General features: G+C 34.8%; 1 protein-coding gene across 1 annotated transcript in view; it reads left to right on the top strand.

Annotated features, from left to right (window-relative positions):
* Positions 1–18953, top strand: part of TRPM3 (transient receptor potential cation channel subfamily M member 3) — an 846268-nt gene that overhangs the window by 97731 nt on the left and 729584 nt on the right. The window lies entirely within an intron of this gene.

Below are 18953 nucleotides of genomic sequence, written 5' to 3'. Positions count from 1 at the left end.
TTCTATGTTTTTATTGAAGGTAAATTTATTGACATTTTTAGAAATAAAATGTGAATTCTATATCATATTGGAATACAGGATACACTTTGCCTTTGGTATTTTATCATTGAGTTCTTTATGTTTTGAAATAAATTATGATTATAACATTATGTTTATGGACCTCAAGGCCTTTGGGAAAGAATGCTTTTAAAAATACTTTTATTATGGAAAATTCAAACATATACAATATTAGTGGGAATAGTATAATAACTACATTTACCCATAATCCAGCTTCAACAATGATCAAATCATGACAACTCATTTCATTCATACCTCTGTATCCTATTTTGTCCTTCTTCACTAGATTATTTGCAAGCAAATTCCAGTTATCATATTATTTCTTCTGAAAATATCTGAAATAATAAGGGCTCCTTATGAAAACAATACTGCAACACTATTATGTTTAAAGAATTTAATAGTTTCCTAATACCCACATATATTAAGTTAGGATCGCATTTCATTAATGATCTCATACTTCTGTTTTTCACCTACAGTTTGTTTGAATCATAATTTAGTTGTGATTGACACATTACAATTGTTTTTTTTTCAGTCTCTTAAGTTTTCCCTCCAGATCTTCTTTTTTTCTGTTGAAAATTATTTTTCAAAGGAACTTACTCGTCCTATAAAGTTTCTTAAATTATGTATTTTGCTGAGTGCATCCCAGTGGTGTTATCTTACATGTTCCTCCATGCATTGTATTTCCTATGAACTGGTAGTTTGCCTAGGAGCCCTAATCAGTTTTGATTTTTTGTTGTTGTTGAGGATACTTCATTGGTATTCTGGTTGTCTCTCATTTTAGGTGTTAGCTACCATTGAAGATCATTGTCTAGAATAGGGGGTGGCAAACTTTTCATGTAAAAGGCCAAATGGTAAACATTTTAGCTTTTGTGCACCCTAAGTTTTCTTATAACTACTCAGCTCTGCTGTTATGGCACATTAGACATTATGTAAATAAGTCGACTTGGCTGTGTTCCCATACAGCTTTATAAATAAACACTGAAATTTGAATTTTATTCAATTTTTACATGTTGTGAAATATTATTCTTCTTTTGATTGTTTTAACCATTTAAGAATATAAAAATCATTCTTAGTTCACAGGCTAAGAAAGAAAAACAGACCACAACCCTGGATCTGGTCCAAGGCCAGACCCCTAGTCAAGATTCCCTTGATTTTTAGGCCATTGCAAAATGGTAATATTACAATTCTATCTTTCCTTTTCATTTATTAGCTGAAATTTTATAAATAGTAACTGCTCATCAACTATTTGCTTACCCTGAGTTATAATTCATACAATAAAGTTAAGATAAATGAGAGAGACAGTTTTTAAGAGGTTGAACTAATAATAATAATAGGAGCTATGTGATGGCGCTGATCTGTTGGTTTACTGTCAGGCTTAGATTTTAATTGGGTCACTGTATCCAGTTAACCATCAGAAAACATTTGGCCCATTTATTATGAAGACCAATTAAACTGTCATTATGAAATAGAATATGTAAAAACATTGTCAAACTATTTCTATATGAAAGTTTTTGTTCTCAGTATTTAAAAAAAATCCTGGACATTATGTTAGGTTTCTTCTGCTGCCATAAAAAATTACCGCAAACTTAGCAGCTTTAAGCAACATAAATTTATTATCGTACAGTGCTGGAGTTCTGAAGTCTGGTAAAGGTTTCTCTAGACCAAAATCAAGGTGTCGACAGGGCTGTGTTCCTTTCTGTAGTCTCAAGGGGAGAATCCATTTACTTGCAGTTTCCAGCTTCTAGAAGATAACAATATTCCTTGGTTGCTAGCTCCTTTCTCTTTCATCAAAGGTGGCAAAGTTGCCTCTCTTTGACCCCTGCTTCCATCGTCACAATACTTTCTCTGATCCTCTCTTCTGCCTCCCTCTTCCATATTTAAGGACCCTTATGATTATAAATTGGACCCACCCGGATAATCCAGAACAATATCTTTAAGGGCAAATGATTAGCAACCATAATTCCCATTTGCCACCATTTTACCTACAACAGGCATTAAGAATCATTGTTTGAGATGTTAAATCTTTACTAGACAAAGCTTTGAAGATGGTGGTGAAAGAGTCTCTAAGGTGCCTTTAAATCCATGATAAGTACTCATCTCTTCAGAATGAGGTTCTACTGGCAAACAAAGGAACAGAATAGATGAGGATTTACTGCACTCTTTCTCCCTCCTCTTTCCCACAGCTTCGTTGAGCTGTGATTGACAAATAAAAATTATATATATTTAAGGCATATTGCATGTTTGACATAGTATACATTGTGAAATGACACAAGCTAATTAACATATCCATCACTTCACATAATTACCATTTTTGTTTTTGTGGTGAGAACATTTAATCTACTCTCCTAGCAAATTTCAAGTATGTAGGACAGTATTGTTAACTATAGTCACCATGCTGCACATTAGATCTCTAAAACTTTTCTGCATAACTTAAATTTTTTAGTTGAATCTATAGTGATAACTGTAGAAATGAAAATTACCTTTCCTATCAGTGGATATTCAATAGATTTGGGGATATGAATGTTTTGACATACATTTTAATGAGCATCTATGTACAAGATAAAGCCTCAAAGGCTACAGGAGAAAGAATGTGAAAAAGACTTTTGAAAGACTTATGAATGATTAGTGCGAGGGATGAAACTATAATTTGGCATGTAACATGATGTACTATAACATATTAGGTATATAGTATTAGCAATTATAAACAAATATTATGACTTTTACTCATAAATATATTAAAATTGCCTAATTACTTTATTGGTCTGCTAAAATGCTTGTTAAGACTTGTCAAATGAGTGAGAATTGACTGGACCCGTGAAACAGATGATGGAATTTTTTACTTATGATGCCCTGACTTGAAGCTGTACAGATAAAATAATGTTTTGGATATTCTTATTTAAAATTTCCATATAGAGGTTTCAAAAAATAAATTTTTACTAGTCTGTAAATATTTTATTGATTTCATTCTTTTTAGTGAATGAAAATAATCCTTAACTTGAAATTTTGAATTACAACTACTTTAAAAATAGGACTCTTAATGTATTTTACTGTTATTTGAGGACTTCTGATTATTCATATAAGTGCTTATCTCCTTTACTCAATAATCATTCTAACAATAGATACTTATTATAAATCACTGTTAATAGGAAAGAAAGAAGAATGAATATTTAGCATCAAGTGAGGACATAGTAATAGATAGAGTCTTGAAAATGCTAAGGTCAAATAGAGTGAGAAGTTGAGTTTCTCTTTCTTTTTAAAAATATACCGATTTCTTTTTTTATTAAAGTATATTTGACTATAACATTGTGTAAATTTAAGGTGTACAACATGTTAATTTGATAACTTTATATATTGTAATGTGATCACTATAAGATGAAAATTCTGACCTGAGAAACCAAATTATTGGTAATACAACTGAAGAAACAATTATGCCAAAGGAAGTATTATATCTTTAAAACAATAGCTGATAGTAATTTTCTAGAGTACCACACCATGTTGGGCAATGAACAATTAAATTGCAACTTCAGGGAAGTAGCAAATGGATTCTTTTCTCTAAAACATCTGTCACAGAGGACAAAAGACAGTCTATGGTGAAATAAGGAAATGTCTAAGATGCACGAGGCCTCTAAATTTGGAGAACAGAGAGCTAGGGAGTGAGAGGCATCCTGGGCTGCAGCTGTGGTCTTCCTGTCAAAAGAAGAGGGGAGACACACATACACACACACACACACACACACACACGGTGGGGGGGGTGGGGAGAGAGAGAGAGAGGGATAGAGAGGGAGAAAGGAGAAAGAGATGGGGGGGGGGAGAGAAAAGCATTCTGACTATTGCATTTGTAGCAGGTATTCTTGGGTTATCTGTCCACAGCAGTCATTCATACATCTGGGGAATGTTTTGAACTTGAAATTCCAGCATGTATTCAGAATTAGGGAAAAATAAACAGATATATTTGTAGATATCCAGCTGATGGAGACACTATGCAAGTAGTTGGATATGATAACTCAGAAATTCTACAGCTGTTTATGAGTGGCTGCAAAGAGTACCCATGAAGCATGGAAGAGGAACCAGGGACAGCTGAAGACCAGGTCCCTAGCAAGGCAAAAGTGCCAAGATGAAGACAAAAGATCTGGACTTTGACTCAAGATAAAGACTTTTCCTTTTTTCATTCCTGACGAACGGTTTTATTGTGATTATAGCTATGCTTTATTATTATTATTAATGATTACAACTTGTATATGTGATTAGGTGTAAGGTAATATTGGTGAGTAGACACTTTCAGTTGTCTTTGTAAAGTCTGTCATAAAAGAAACCCTTCAGGAATATTGAAGGGAAGCAGCAATATTGGATCTGATAGACATTTATCATCAACCCATTGTCCAGTGTGTGTGCCAGTTTCAGAATAATATCTATTCCCATTTGTTTAGACTTCATTTCACAAAGTTGTCCTTCTTTGTAAAGACACATTTTGAACATAAAGATAAACTTTAAAATGACTTTCCTTTGTTCAGAGTTGTCAGCAGCCATTTTGTGTGAAGTATGGGTTTTTAAGCATTCAAAAGTATTAGATGCCCTATCACTAAATGAAATTAGTTTACTTTAAAAGATAAACAGTAACGATTCAAATTACTAGAGGCTAGGACAAAGTGGAAATGATTTGGATTACAGCTACAAAAAGGGCTCATTGTTTAGAGGGTGCATCAAGTTATTGGATGTAACTATAGAATGCAGTGGTAACAGTAACTAAAACAAGAGCTTAATTCATGTTATGAAGATCACATACTCCAAATGAATAGACTATGAAAAATGTACACAGAAGGAACCAGTGATAAATAATGGCTAAGTCCTACTTTTTGTCTCATTACCCATTAAGTTCAGTTGGAGGAGGGAAAAAAATTTTGTGATTGCACTGTACCTTGTATAACTGGTGCCTTTGGGTCCATTGATGGAGACAGACAACTAAGCTGGTACGATAACATCATGGTCCTGCATTAGTCTCTGAACAGTGAGGTAATTCACAGGCTATTGTATTACTGCATAGTTTGTGAATCATACACATTATAAAACCTTTGGAAAGTTGGGCGTTATTTCTTCTTCCTGGAGAAAATGTCTGATTGTCAAACATTACCTTAAATGTACCTAGAGTATAATTTAGTCCTTTGGTTTAGGATCTTATTTAGGATGAGAATTGTATTTTATTCATCAATGTAGCCCCACATTTTGCTCAGTGCCTGGCATGTTTTGGAAACTCAGAACTTATGTGTAGAAAGAACACTGAAAATACTCTAGACTTAGGTGTTTCATATCCTGGACAGAAAAACGATAATGAAATGGAGGAAAATAAGCATGACTTTGGTATTTTTAAATACCAGGCACTTTCAGTGATCTCTTTTATATTTTTAATTGAAGTATAGTCAGTTACAGTGTGTCCATTTCTGGTGTACAGCATAATGTCCCAGTCATGCATATATATTCATTTTCATATTCTTTTTCATTGAAGTTTATTACAAGATACTGAATGTAATTCCCTGTGCTATACAGAAGAAATTTGGTTTTTTTATCTACTTTTATTTTCTGTTTTTTTTTTTTAATGGAGGTACTAGAGATTGAACCCAGGACCTTGTGCATGCTAAGCATGTACTCCACCACTGACCTATACCCTCCCCACTCAGTGATCTCTTATGTAATCTTCTCTACATTATTCTGAGGTAGAATTTATTTGGATGCCCAAAGCACAGAAGAAGAAACTAAATTTCAAGTCAGTACTAACCAGGGTAACTAGGAAATGGTAGAGATAGAATTCAAATGCAATCATTCATTAATTTTTTTTCAATACTCTGCTGACTTGTGAGTTAGGGATAAGATGATTTAAAAAACACAAAGTTAAGTACATCTTTTTCCTCATGAAGGTGATTTGTTCTTGTAGGAGACTTAAAGGTCACTATGGATGGTGAGACTAAATCAGGGCAATACTGAGTAATGAAAGCAATTAAACTATATTGTCAGCAGTCCTGCAAATAAGGTTTGTCCCAGGAATAAACTATTGAATGGAAAAACAAAAACATGGTAATTTGTTATTGCTGCTAGTTCTTTTACTGTTGTTGGATGAGAATAGGGCAATATAGTTGTATTTACAAGATTGCGAGACTTTATTTCCTTTATTATTTTTAATATGTTGAATCACTTATTCTTTCAAGTTTTAAATAAACTCTGGTTATTTCATTTATGTGATGTCAATCATAACCAGATTTAGAAAACTTTATATTCAAGTGAAACTTAAGGATAGAACCCTTGTTTAGTAGGTTCTCTTTGTGTGTGTGTGTGCATGTGTTAGAAAAATGTGACAAGAGATAAATAAGAGCTTTTCCTGGGAGTTTAATTTGAGAAAGTAATTACCTTGGTTTGTCTTGAGGTCAGAATAGAGTCAGGCCAATATGCTTTATCTTTAATATCTTATATAAAATGGGAATTGGTGTTGATAACAATGACCCTAAGCCAAGGTGTTGTACTCAGACATAAGAAAGATGGATTTATGCTTCGTGCTTCCTACTTACTAAGGCAAGAAGCTGCATTAAGATCAGGAAGAGAGATGTTCAATAACAACGGGTAAAAGAAAATGGATTGTTGGTTAACTAGAAAAACCACTTAAAGGATCCCTTTCCACAAGCATTCTTATTTAATCTTATTGTGTGTGCATAAGAAGTATATGCCTCTATTTTCACAACCAAGGTTGTTTAAAATCTAATTAGGATATTCTGACATTTGCTGTAAATCTAAATAGTGACCATAAAATTGAAGAATGTTCGTTTATTCTTCTCAGGCTCTGGGATACCGATGGTGGAGGGATGACATTGGTGGTAGAGATATAAGAGAAGCACATACCTACCCTCTTCACTTATTATCACGAGGGAAGGGAGAAAACAAACATATTCTGTACAATCAGTACTTTAAGATTTTTTATATTTACAAAGATTTTATATTTTCTGCATTTTCTCATTCAATCCACATAACAACCCGATTAGGTAAGTATCATTTCCATTTTACCAAGTTCCAGCCTTCCTGGAGCTTATATTCTAGGGAGGGCTGAAAGAAGATACACAAATAAGCACATAAATATATAATAAAATATCTAGTGATTATAAGGACTATGAGGAAAATAAAACAAGGCAGGGAGGAAGAGACTGAGAAGGGGTGCTATTTTAGCTAGAGGGGAAACCTCTCTGATTGGTGCTGTTAGGCAGATGTCAAGATGAAGTGAGGAAACAAGCCATGGAGATACCCTGAGTAGAAGGTTCCAGGCAGAGAGAACAGCAAGTGCAAATGTCCTGAGGCAGAGAAATGCCTAGTGTGTTAGCTCAAAAATGCTGGAGCAGAATGAGCCAGGAGGAGAGGGGAAGGAGATAAAGATTTGAATCCAGGTCTATCTGACAGTCCAAACCTATGTCCACCATGTTCCTTTCACACCATGAATTGTGAAGATGTATAACAATTAGAGAAGGACACAGGAAGCTAAAAAAAATTTTGAGGCTCTGTCATACAGACTTCAAGTATTCTAGGAAATCAAGAATAGGACAGCAAGATGTTTTGTTGGAGGCAGAATGATGTGAGCTTGGGCTCTAGGATACACATAAATATGGACTTGCAAATTGAAAGTACAAAAAGCAGATTAAATTGAAAAGAGCGGTGACATAGAATGTTAATAATAATTATGTATGTTAAACTTCATGTGCCAGAAACTTCTGTGAGGCTTACACATATTGAATCATTGGCTCCTTGTAACAACCTCATTGTACCCATTTTATAGAAGAAGAAACTAAAGCAGAGATAAAAAGTAACTTGCCCAATGCTACAGAATTTAGGTTTGAAATCAGGCTGCCTGGCTCTATATTCTGTACTCTTAAAAAATGGGGAGATTGAAAGAAAATCTATAGTAATTTTTAAAATTTTTTTTTGATTTTTATCTGTTGCTTTCCTGAAATATGAAACAAAGATTGATAAATGAGCTATCAGAAAAAAGTTACTCTTAACCCTCTGAAGAGTATAAAAGGAAGTTTGGAAGGAAGGAATTGGGGAGGAATGGTGAAGATATACTTATAGTCAAGTATTTTCTCATCTCAGTTTCCCTCTGGCTTATAGGTAGGATGAACATGTGATTAACCAGTGAGGTACAGTAGTTGGCCCTCAGTAAAGAGTTCTTTAATCTGGTTCAACGTGTTCTTTATATTAAACTAAATCAAGAAGCCAGTTATTGAAACCAGGAACAACTTAATGATTGTAATGCATTCAGTAGGTGCTCAAGGGTTAAAAGAAGCCATTAGAGAATACAGTTTTTTTTTTATTGCTTTTGGTATTTTTTGTGTTTGTGTGTTTTTAATTTTTCACTAAGCAAGACTTTTAGGCTTGTTTCACTTTCCAGTTGGCTGCTGAAACGTGCCAGAAGTATCAGAACAAGTACTTTTAGATTAAGTTTGTCAAGCTCTGTAGAGATACATCAGTGAGATTTAAAAAAATATATCTAGGAATTCTAAAGGAACTCGATGAAATAGTAATAAGTTTGTGAATAATGGGCTAACAAGGGCAATATAATTTATTAGATAAAGCCTTTGGATTCTAGACTAAGAACTTATTCAATAATCTAGTTTCATGGAATTAGAAAAAGTAGAAGTGGAAAGGTAATTTTTTGTTCAAGGATGAGATCGGACTTAACGACAGACATAAAAAGGAGATAAGCAGGCATTTCTCAAGACAGAGAAAACAAAGTAGCGAATTACCTCTGGGATTAGGTCTGGAAATTTCTTCTCCTTAATGCTAGTAAATGTCTTACAACTGAATATTGTGGTAAATCACTCATTGTACTTAGGTCCTAAATTCTTCACAGTAAGAAAATGCCAAGCTAGTAGAAATACATTTAGAAAGCTCTTCACAACAAAATCTGTGGTACAGGCAGGAGCAGCTGCATAATTGGTGGAGCCCAGTGCAAAATGAAAATGCAAGACCCATGTTCAGAAATTATTAAGATTTCAAAACTGTAATGGGAAAGCATTAAACAAAGTGTGTGGCCCTGTGCGACTAGCCAGGTCTCATATCCATGAAGCCAGCTCTGGGTATGTAGTCAAAGGGCTTCAAAAGATTGAGAGTTAGAACTAGACTTCACTTCCATCCCTGATACTCTGTGTCATTATAAGTGATGTACTTTTGCTTCTCAGTTTCTTGATATGTACAGTTTACTGAATAATCTTTACTTTGAAAGTTTATTGAAGAAAAACAAGCTAGGTAACAGACAAAAATCCTTATGGTAGCACAGGGTGTAGGACAGGCAATTTAAAAAATTCGAAATAAAAAAAGTTAGTTGGGCTTCGGAGATTATTGATCTTCCCAGTATGGGTGTGTCCTTTTTTGTAATCTTACAAAACTAATTTATTAAAGATTTGTTGACTGCTTCTAAGAGTGCTAGGCAGGGCCCTGGGTGCTGGCTCGCCACTGTGTGTGTGAAGGTCACGGTCTAGGGGGAGACACAGCCAGTAGACAAGTAGATGAAAACATAATCGTGAAATGCAAAGTGCAATGGAAGAAAATAACTGGCACAAGAGGTATGATCCCGGAGGGAGGCCAGGAAAAGCCTCTCTGAAGAGGTGGCTTTGAAACTGCTATAATCTACAAGTGGAGGAAAATTGATTTACAGGAAGAGCATTCAAGGTGGAGAGAACCACACATACAAAGCCTCTTAAACAGGAAAGACTTGGGTGTGTTTGAGGAACTAAAACCCAGTAGGCTGCAGCTTGAGATTGAGGTAGAGAATGGTAGGAGATGTAACCGGGGAGGCACACAGGACCAGATATGTAGTCCCTCGTGGGTGAAAGAAGAAGTCTGGATCTTCTAAGCACAATGGGAAACCACTGAAGAGTTTTAAGCAGGAATATGATGTGGGCTGATGGATATTGCTGAAATATCTCCAAATGCTTTGTAGACAATAGTTGGAAGAGGGACAACAGAGGAAGTGAGAGGCTATTGTGGAAAACCCAGTGAGAAATGATAATGACCTGGACTAGGTTTGTGGCAGTGGAAATGGGAAGAAATGGACTAATTTTTTTTAATGTATTTTGGTGCTAGGAGCAATTGGATTTGCATTTGGGATGTGTCTGAGTGTGAAGAGAAACAGATGAATCAAGAATGGATCCTAGGTTGCTGGTTTGGGTAACTGGGTGGATGGTAATAGTCACAGAAATCATGAAGACCTGAAGGAAAACAGGCCTTGGACTAGAGAGAGATGTCCAGTTTTGAACATGCTGATTTTGAAATGGTGATATCAAGTTGATTAGATGAAGGTATGTGACTGGAGTCCAGAGGGGAGGTTGGAGTTAGAGATAATCTGGGTGTTATCTGTTTATAGATGGTATTAAAGACCTGGGGATGAATGATGATTAAGATGACAGTGCATTGAGAGATAAGGGAGTCCAGAAAAGACCCCTTTGGATCCACTTAGTAGAGGGACTATCCAAGGAAACAAAGAAAGAATGACCAAAGACAATTTCTTATGTCACAGAGGCCAAGAGAAGATGATCTTTCAGTAAAGGAGAGGTGACCAAGAGAGTTAAATGCTTCTGAGAGAGGTCGAGAAAGATAACAATATTAAAGAGCCCATTATATTTGGCAACTTAGATTCTGTGTGAATTTTCCAAGAGCAGTTTTGTTACTATAACGGAGACAGAAGTCAGATTGCAGTAGGCTGAGGAATGAGGTGAAGGACTGGAGCCAGGGTGTGTACTCAATATTTTGAGAAATTTAATGTACAACGGAGCAGAAAAACAGAGGAATAAGAAGAGAGAGGGGCACTGGTAAATACAAGGTCATAGAGAAGGCTGAAGGGATCTGTAAAATTATGCAAAAAAAGCAGAGTGACTCTCTGAAAATAGCTGGCCAGCAGGGTAAACCTTGCATATTGAAGGTATACCTGCCTTATGGTACTGCTTACATTTGAATTATTTGATATGTTTTGTATACTTCTTTGTTTCTCTTCTTGGCTTGTCAGCTCCCAGAGGAAGAGAACGTGGCTAATTTACCTGACTCCTAGAACAATGCCTTGGCATACGTGTCATTCAGATGAATTTCCTGAAATGTAGTGGGGAAAAAATGGAAATTTGAACCCCAGATAACTTAAGAGTTGGTAGATGGTTTACCATAAGGCACAAAATGGCAGTTCCTGGACAGTATATGAACACAAATGCAAATCAGATCTAGGGTTTGATAAATTGAGATATAAAACAGTAAAGAAATAAGATTTCTTCATGGAAGACTGTGTGTTGAGTTGTCTGTAAGGAACCTTATGATGTTGATAAGTTGATGGTGGGTTTAAGGCTGTCTTTAAGAATCTAAATGCTGTGAGCTCTGGGTGGACACCAAAAAGCGGACCCTGGAAAGGTGGAAAACTGTTACACTATACTTGACTCTCACTGTGAGCACTCAAGGTCTGGAAGCTCAGCCACCCTGATTTCATTCAGCCCCTTTTGTCAACTTGTCCCGGATGAGATAGAAACATTACTGGATTTGGAAGAAAGGCAGATGAAGGAAGTAGGTTAGTTACATGAAGGCTGGTTGACATTTGAATAATTTTAGCCTCATCAAAAAATATCATTTGTTTCTCTGGCTTAATGAAATCAGGGGCTGAGGCTAAGATTTAGAAGGGAATAACTGTTAGAAATATCAGAAAAATATTAAAGGGCTTAGACATAGCTGTCATCAGTCTATAATGTTAATATCCTGGATCATCCTTTTAGATTTCATATATATATATATAAAATATATATACACATTTCTTAAATTTCTTAGCCAAAAAGTGTATTCAAAACATTAAAAACAAATACATTGTTTTTATTTCTAAAAGAACATGATAATGTTTTCTCTCCACTAAAGTTCAGTAATGAGCATAAAATACTGAGAGAAAATAAACTTGAAACTACTTTCATGGTGCCAGGCTTTCGTTCTGAAAGACTGTTCTGTAGAGAATGGTGACAGTAAATAACTCCTAGAGAACAAAGGAATGGTTACTCAAAAATGCCAGATTTATTCATTGCTTAAATGGAGTGTTTGCTTCTCCTGTATTCTGGTCACATTCCCAAATAGTCTTAAAAGGATGAATCTTGAAAACAAAATGGCAAATTCTGATTGGTCTTTAAAGGGTAGTTCAGAAAAAATAAAAAAATAATTCCTGTTTAAAGATTTTTCTGGCCATCTTTATTGTATCTTTCTTGTTTATCTATTTCATATGTTTTCAACTTAAAGTTGTCTGTCAAAGAGTGAAAATCTGCTACGAACAGGGGAAGTAAATTTAATGTTAATGAAAGCAACTTGCTCACAGCAGGGACTGGAGTTTTACTCCAGGTTTTTTGCTTTGGTGAGCAAGTGATGGGAGACTGAAATGAAAATGCTGAGAGTGGAACAAAACTCGTAATAATCATCTCTATAGGGGATTGTCACAGAATACATTTGTTCAGTTTACGGGGGTGGGAATAAGGGCAGTTTTTGCCTTGTAGATATTGCATTTTGATGTGGTAATGAATGTGGGGGCCACTTCAAAGGTTGCCCATATCCCTGCTTGTGTGTGGTGAGCTGATAAAGCCAAAGGTTTAAAAACTATTCTTAAATCTCCCCTGGACAAAAAGGTATGAGTTGCGATAATCTATAGTTGTCTCAAAGATTTAGAGATATTGGAAAATATCAAATAATCTGTGTTATTTTAATTATCAGAGGAATAATTTTCAAAAGCTCGCTGTTTCCAAGAAACGAAGCATAGCAATATGGCATGAGTTCAGCCAAATGTGTCTCATTTTGAATCCCTTTTTAATAATTTCAGTAATTATGGACATGTTCTTAGCTCATTTGAAAGTCTTTGGAGATATGCTACTAGAAAAATCTTAAAATTAATATTATCTTAAGTATAAGGAGGCAGTGATTTTTCAAACTACTTGGTGAAACCCCAGGTTTTCATAAAGTGTCTGTAGTTAATGCAGATTGAGGGGTCTCAAAGGTGGAAAATCCTCCCAAGTCAAAGGATAGAAAACCATTGCCTTAAATAAAACCTACAGATGGCATAGCTTGCTGTGCATGTCTATTTATAACTGTGTAGATAATCTGTCACTTTTTCCTTCAACATCTAAGATACTGATTTCCTTTTTTCATATTTTCCTTTTAATATGAAGTCAGACGGTCATGGTTCCTTCCTAAGTTGATAGTTGTACTATCATACTTCTGTGATATTTGCTACCTGACTCCCTTCAGAGTCTCTGCTTGACATATTTGCTCTAAACATCATCCTGAAAGAAGGGGTTTATACAAGACAAATTTGTTCACAGTTAATTAGGTGACTTTTTAAGGGAGGAAGCAGTCAATAGAGCAAGTCCATATAGCTTTCCTGTCCTCGATTTTTCTTCAGTCACCCCTCCAATTCTTTTTGTTCATTCCCCTCCTCACCAGACTTCCCACCCACACCACCCACCTGGTGATGGCTCAGATCCCTACTGTTCTCTCCTCATGAAGAGCAATATGAGACAAAGACAGTAGCTAATGTTTACGAAGATTTTAAATAGGGAAACTATGAAAATTGTTATTTAAAATGTGGTGTAGCAGAACACTTGAAATGTAAGACTGTATAACCAATTGAACTGTGACTGGTTGACTATTAATACCAATTCATAATCTGAATAAAAGAATAGTGTTGTTGGATTTCACTGACCCTCAGGAGCTTTAATGTTTAAAGAGTGTCAGAATTATACCTGAAATATGTATCTGAACCAGGATATGAGCATTGTTATTACCCTGACTTTTATTATGGAACAGAAATCATTAGCCTGACATATAATGGAACGGAAATAAGCCAAATTGAAATTACTTATATCAACTTTTTAAATAGTATATTTCTATTTTTTAGTGTGGTAAAACTTATAACATGCAATTTAATTTACCATTTGATCATTTTTAAGTGTACAGTTCAATAACATTAACTACCATCACACTGTTATGTTAGAACTTTTAAGAAGATGTGTTTTGTGACATGTATTTAGGGCTATAAATTTTTATTGCACATATTTTGATTTGTCTCTTTTGCTATTACTTATCCAATGATGAAAATTACATTGCGAGAATTCGAGATTAATGGCCAAAAGAAATTAACTGACTTGATACCTGACCAACTTTTCAACATGTTCAGAAATAAATTATCTCGGAACGCTACTCCTTGGGCACAAACGAGGCCTACCAATGTGCAAAAAAAAAAAAAAAAAAATCACCAGTAGAAATGTCATATCTTCTACATGCTGGAAATTACTCAGTCTTGAAATTTGATTTCTGGGTCCTTTGGGAGAAAAATTTTATAATCCAAAAAGTCTTTTTAGAATAAACAAATACCCACATATTATTACTGCTATAAATAATTATTGTACTGCATTGAATCCCATCAATAAGGCCTTTTCTGTTACTAGTTGTATAAGGGAAAACTGCCCTAGGAAGTAGATGCTATATTAGAATGAGCAAAACCCATAATGGCTCTGATGTTTTACATTTTATGATGGCTTTTTAGTTTTATTTTCCTCAGGTTTACATCTACGACTATGTGTTTTCCTACATTCTCTTTAAGTTCCTATCAGTGTAATGAAATGTTAACATTTACTGGGTGCCTTATGGTTTTCAAAGCACTTACATACATATACTGCACCATGAGAGCCTTTTAAGAACCTTTTAGTTGGGAAGGAGGGGCCGTTCTCAGTAGAGTTTTATAGATTGAAATACTTAACTTCCCTGAGGTCATTAGTGGAGATTGATTAGTTCCTGAATGCTCAAGATCTTCTTCTCTTTCCCAACAACACACGAACACCTTTTCCCCTTAGAAACAGTGAGCTAGGGCTGAGGTGAGGGACCCACCGATACTTGGCCGAGGGGGCAGGAATGAGACCTAAAGCACAGGCAGGTAGAGACTCCCTTTTTGGAATGTGAACAATGAGACGGCTAGGGGTCAGGTTCTACTCTATTTCAGCAGAAGCATATCTTGATGACACTGTTCCTGCTGAGAACACAAAGCTTCCAGCTTCCTTAGTCTAGAGAGAGTAAATTTTCCAATTTCTCAAACCTCCTGGGGATTCTAGGAGTCCTTGATACCCTTCCAATAAATTCCCTTTCGTTTGAGTTCACTGGAATCTGTTTCTGTTGCTTGCCATTGCCAACCCAACACATGATCATTCTCGGGGTCATTGTGGTGTAAATTGGTGCTTGGACCTAGATATTCCCATGCTTGTTATGTTCTACCCAATATTGATTCTTTTAAAGCATATTATTAAAGCTGAATTAAAGCAATTGCTCATCCTTTTGAAAAAAGATTTTCAGTTACTTTAATGTTTATCCCTGTTCCTCCCCCACCTTCAATATGCCTTTCTCACCAAAATTTTTAGTCTTCTTAGAAACTTAAAAGTTTAAAATTTTTTCTTCGTATCTCTTGCTGACAGTGACAGAGCATGATGGAGAGAAAAGGTTCAAGTACAGGCAAATAATTTGTTTGAGAGGAAAATAAAGTAAATACCTTACCTCAAAATTGAGGTAAATTAGTGGTTAGATAGAGATGGGTGTGAAATTGTTTGATGTTTGGCTTTCAGAGTAATCATGTCTTCTCTTATATAAAGTCATTTTCTTTGAGCACTTATTTATAAGTCTGTGTGAGATAGTGGAAGAGCCCAGCAAGCTGTGTTCTTTAGTATTTTCATTTTGTTGGCACTTTACTTCTTTTATACCCACTCAGGTATGTTTCCAGTACTTGTTTCCCGTAGATTCTTCACCCACTAACTTAGATTAGGACACTTATGTCATAGGATTATGAGATAATACCGTGGAATACCAAGTCATTAATTCAGTTACTATTTATTGAGTGCCCATGGGACAGGCACTGTGTTACAACGTGGGTAGATAATCTTTCAACAAAATGGACTATACTCCAAAAGATTTGAGCGGGGACTTCACAAAGGAAAAGATATAAATGGTCAAGAAAAGATGTTTCGTGTCACTAGTTTGTCAGGGAAATGTAAATTAAAGCCACAGTGAGATACAACTACACACCAAATAGAATGTCTGAAATTAAGAAGATTGACAATACCCAGTGTTGGTAAGGATGTAGAGAAAGTGAAACTCCCATATGTGGTTAGTGAGATATAAACAGGTATAACACTCCAGAACACTTTAGAAAACAGTTTAACGGTTTCTCATAAAATTAAACATACACTTACCATATATACCTGTCATCCTCAGAAAAATGTATCACCACTCAAAGACTATCATTTGAATGTGCACTGGAGCTTTATTTGAAAGAATCTCAAACTGGAAACACCCCAAATGTCCACTGATAGGTGAATGAATAAACAAATTGTGGCATATCCATACAATAGAATACTCAGCAATAAAAAGGAATGAACTGATACATACAACAGCATGGTAAAATCCTAAAAAGATGTTGAGTGAAATAAATCACACACAGAAGAGAACATATCATATGTTTTCATTTATATGAAATTCCAGAAAAAAAAACTAATCTATAGCAGATCAGTGATTGCCTAGGGCTGGGGGTAGGAATTAAATTATTTGGAAAGGAGCACAAGGAAACTTTTGGGGGTGATAGAAACGTTCTATATCTTATGGTGGTCATTTCACAGGTATATAATTTTGTTAAAACTCATTGACATGTACTTTTTAAATGAGTGCATTTTATTGTATATAAATTATACTTCAATAACATTGGTAAAAATTTAGGTGAATATTGTCCTTCAAAAGACTTTTTGTTTTATAAGCCAATTTGAAAGATTGTAATTAAAATGGAAAAATCACAAGGCACTTAATATTTTATTTGTAAAGGGTATAGTGCTTTTTTTGAGAATTTTAAATAAAAATTCCCAACTATTTACAATGATATAGGATGGGGAAATTATCCAGGAAACCAAATATATTTTCTGCTATGATAAACAGTATTTTATTATGGAACAAGAGTTAGACAATCCCTGGTATCTTTAAGTAGCTGTGCTACTAGTTTGGGGGGAAAATGTTAAAATAGCAACAACAAAAAATTTACCCTTGCTGGTGAGAAACTGTCAACCAATCCAAACTGATTTATCAGATATAAAAAGGATAATTTTAACATACTTAACTCAATTTTGATTATATATTTTATGAAATTTGTAAGAAAAATATTAATGTGTTAACTTTTCCTCTGCTTTCTTAAGTACCTGCTTTAAGTTATATTTATTAAATTGTCTCCATTGACTTCTATGTTTTAAAAGGTGTCCCATAAATCCCAAACAATACTTTGATTCTATAGATAAAATGACTAGGTCCTTTCTTTTCTTTGTGAAATCGGAGCATGTTAAAAACTCATTTATTAGGAAGGGCGATTCTCAGCCTTGCTGTCAACTAATGGAAAGTAGTATCTTACCAATATCTATCATAACAGGATTGTTAAAAAAATGTGTTTTCCTAAGGCCTCAAGTAATATAGAAATTCAGTATTCTACCATCGATTCTTTTAATGCAATTTCAGAGTAAGTTTTGGGGAAACAATCTCTTCACAATTCTTTTCATTTTTACTTTTCAAGCACTATTCCATTTTTAGTACTTATATTTTGAAAAATCCTTTTATTGTAAATCTAGGGGGGCTATTATACATGAGAACCTCTGAGTTTCTTGGCTACCCATTTAGAAAGTCAACGTATAGAAGACTGTCCCAATGAGGCAGCAACAGAAAGAAGGTGAAGCATTTTGTAAGCTGGAATCAGCCAACTTCCACATTAAGAATTAAATGAATGGCCATACATAGCAGCATAGGTTTACGAATTCTTAAGTCTGTTTGCATTTTTTCTTCATAGTTCTGAAACTTACTTGAGGGTTTACTTCCTTAAAAGCATATTTCGGTATCACCCTTAATACTGCTGTTATTTATAATATATGAAAAAGAGACTTTTTCTTATTAGGTTGGTTTTTTTAAAAAATGGAGTTAGATAAGTAGAAAAATATTTTTTATGTATTTGAAGAATAATAATTAGATAATTATACCACACTGAAACTTAATCATGACTGTATTAGTTTCCTGTGGCTAATGTAACAACTACAAAGACAACAGAAATTTATTCTCTAATGGTTCTGGAGACCAGAAATCTGAAATTAGTATCCCCAACTGAAATCAAGGTGTCAATGGGGCCACAGTCCCTGCAAAACCTTCAGAGGATCATCTGTTCTTTGTCTTTTATAGGTTTTGCTGGCCATAGACATTCCTTGGCTTCAAGCCACATCACTCCAATCCTTGCTTTCATGGTCATGTTTTCTTCTCTTCTGTCTGGGTCAGATTTCTCTCTGCCTCTTTCTTATAAGGACACATGATTTGATTGAAGGCCCACTTGTATGATCTAGAATAATCTTAATATCCATAACTCAGTCACATCTGCAAAGACCCTTTCTCCAAATAAGGTAACATTTACAGATTGCAGAGATGAATTAGGACCTCATATCTTTGGTTGCCATTATTCAGGCTACTAAAAAGACCTAAAAAAATGAAGCTTGCTGTTCTAATTACATTGCTCTTTTTCCTGTCACTTCAAAGCACATATGGTCTTTCCTATACATTTTTTAATTTAAATATATTACTTATTTACTCGAAAAGAGACTGAGTATTTCTGTTGTATAAGACATTGCCTGTTGTTGTTTATAATAATCTAAAGACTCTTGGGTTTTCTCTGCCTTATGAGCCAATGTCCTGTCTGTCTATTACAACAGTAAAGATTTTGAGCCCAAGACCTATGTGCATATTATGCCATGTATTGTGTACCTGAGAATTCCACTGATAGTATTAATTTTAAATGTTCAGTCCTATTGCTAACT

Source organism: Vicugna pacos, chromosome 4 (assembly GCF_048564905.1).
Source record: "Vicugna pacos chromosome 4, VicPac4, whole genome shotgun sequence".
In the NCBI taxonomy this organism is placed as follows: Eukaryota; Metazoa; Chordata; class Mammalia; order Artiodactyla; family Camelidae; genus Vicugna; species Vicugna pacos.
Note: the sequence above shows the minus strand (reverse complement) of the source record. Positions and strands in the feature narration are given on the sequence as shown.